This window comes from Octopus bimaculoides, chromosome 13 (genome assembly GCF_001194135.2).
Source record: "Octopus bimaculoides isolate UCB-OBI-ISO-001 chromosome 13, ASM119413v2, whole genome shotgun sequence".
Taxonomy (NCBI): Eukaryota; Metazoa; Mollusca; class Cephalopoda; order Octopoda; family Octopodidae; genus Octopus; species Octopus bimaculoides.
This window is the reverse complement of record NC_068993.1, coordinates 40600781-40603280: the sequence shown is the minus strand read 5'-3', so window position 1 is coordinate 40603280 and position 2500 is coordinate 40600781. Positions and strand designations below refer to the sequence as shown.

Sequence of the window (2500 nt, the reverse complement as noted above, 5' to 3'; positions counted from 1 at the left end):
GTAGATAGAAATATATATATATATATATATATATATATATATATATATAGAGAGAGAGAGAGAGAGAGAGAGAGAGAGAGAGAAAGAGAGAGACAGAGAGAAAGAGACAGACAGACAGACAAAGAGAGAGAGATAGTGAGATAGATAGATAGATAGAGACAGGAAGACAGAGATAGTTGTGCATACAAACACATACATACACAAAGCAGTCTGTATGTGTGTCCCTATAAATAAATATATATATATATATCTATATACACGTGTACATGTATATATTTGAGTGTATGTGTGTGTGTATGAATGTATATGTTTATAGATATATGTATACACACACACATATATATATATATATATATATATATATATGAACATATACATATATATGCATGTATTCTGTAAAGAGGAAAAGATAGGAAATGCATCTGAGTGAGTGCTATGCACAACTAAAGGAACAGAAAATAAGGAACACACACACACAGATATAGACATATAATATATACATACATAGTAAGAGACTGAACAAAAAAATGATATGAGTGTTTGAATGCATGCATGTATAAATATTGAAATGTGTGTATACATGCATGTGTGTGAAGAAGTAAACAATGAAGTGGTGGGGTGAGAGGAGATATTTAGAAACAAAACTAAGCTGAAGGAGAAGTTATGAAATATGTGTGTGTGTGTGTGTGTGTATATATATATATATACATCACACACACACACATTCTTTTATTCCATTACTTCTTTCAGTCATGAGACTGTGGGTATGCTGGGGCACCGCCTTGATATACACACAAACAAACACACACGCACACGCACACACACACACACACACATATATATACACAAACACACAGACAGATAGATAGATAGATAGATAGATAGAGCGAGAGAGAGGTATGTATGTATGTATGTATGTATGTATGTGTATATATATATTCACAAATGCATGTGAGTACACACACACAATCCGAAATTATAAAAATTGACTGAAAGCAAAGGAGGGAGCAGAAGATGAATGAAAGGGAAAGAATGAAAAGAAGACACACACAAAAAAACAACTTCTCACCTCAAAAAAACATACTGAAAGTGGGAGGTTATAAGAAAGAGAGAATAGAATATATAACGGGTGGGTGGAATTGAAGATATGTTGAGAAGGAAAAAGTGATGGGAGGAGGGGACATCTGATGAAAAGTGAAAGGTAAGGTAAGAAGAAAGAAAAGGGACAAAAAAAAAAATAGGTGGGGGAAGCTCAGAAAGGTTTTCCAGAGAATGAAATTAACCTATTAAGGACCTCGAAAGTATCTGAAGTCTGCAAGAGAATGGATTTTGTCTTTGATTTCTGTCTTAGAGGGGTTAGTTTTAAATCTGTATTTGCAGGTTCAATTTCTGTCATTATTGATCATGCACACATGTATGTATGTATGTATGTATGTATGTAAAAACACATCTGTGAATGCACTGGACTCAGTGGTTAGAGTGTTGGACTCAGAATCATGAGGTAATGAGTTCGCTTCACAGACCAGGCTGTGTGTTGTGTTCTTGAGCAAGATATTTTACTTCACGTTGCTCCAGTTCACTCAGCAGTGGAAATGAGTAGCTACGTCACTAGTGCCAAGCTATATTGACCTTTGCCTTTCCCTTGGACCACATCGGTGGCATGGTGAGGGGAGGCTGGTAAGCATGGCCGATTGCTGGTCTTCCATTAACAACCTTGCCTGGGCTTCTGACTTGGAGGGGAACTTTCTGGGTGCAATCCCATGATCATTCACAACTGAAGGGGGTCCATGTATGAGCGTGTGTACATATGTGTGTGTGTAATATATTCATATATATATATATATATATCATCATCCTTTAACATCCATTAGAAGCTGGCAAGCCAGAGAGCTGCACCAGGCTGCCCTTCCTAACGCCAATAATTCTACAGAGGGTACTGGGTGCTTTGTTCTTTTGATTGAAGTTCGTTTTGTCAGGTGAGATTTGAAAATGCATGGTAAATATACCAATATCAATCAAAGTTGCTCAATCAGCTAGAAATAACAGCCAAATCTCCCTTGCGACTAGAGAAAAGTACAACACACTAAGACATATTGGACAATGTAATAATGTAGTCCAAGATATACGATAGCTACACAAAAGGCAGGATGGTCATGGATAAAACACCTCTGATCACAAATGTGCTCAGTTTGAGCTCACTTGAGGTAAGAACACCACTGTCAGTGTTTCATATTTCACTGTACACTTATCAATACGATAATGATGACAATGATGATGACAACAACAATGACAACAATAATAATAATAGTTTCTCACAACAATTTCTATATAAGAATCAAGTAGTTTGATCAACAGGACGACTTGCTTGTCAGGCTAGAATGTGAAATGGCTGAATGTTCCTTAGACACATGTAGCATTAATGTAATTCTCATGTAGAAACAGTGTGACACTGAATCTGGACCTTAGAATTACAGGTGCAAAAGAAAAAAAAAAAAAAAAA

The 2500-nt window shown here is 36.1% G+C and overlaps 1 protein-coding gene across 1 annotated transcript in view; it reads right to left on the bottom strand.

Annotated features, from left to right (window-relative positions):
• LOC106879281 (branched-chain-amino-acid aminotransferase, cytosolic) overlaps positions 1–2500 on the bottom strand; it is a 435059-nt gene that overhangs the window by 281235 nt on the left and 151324 nt on the right. The gene's annotated exons all lie outside the window — the stretch shown is intronic.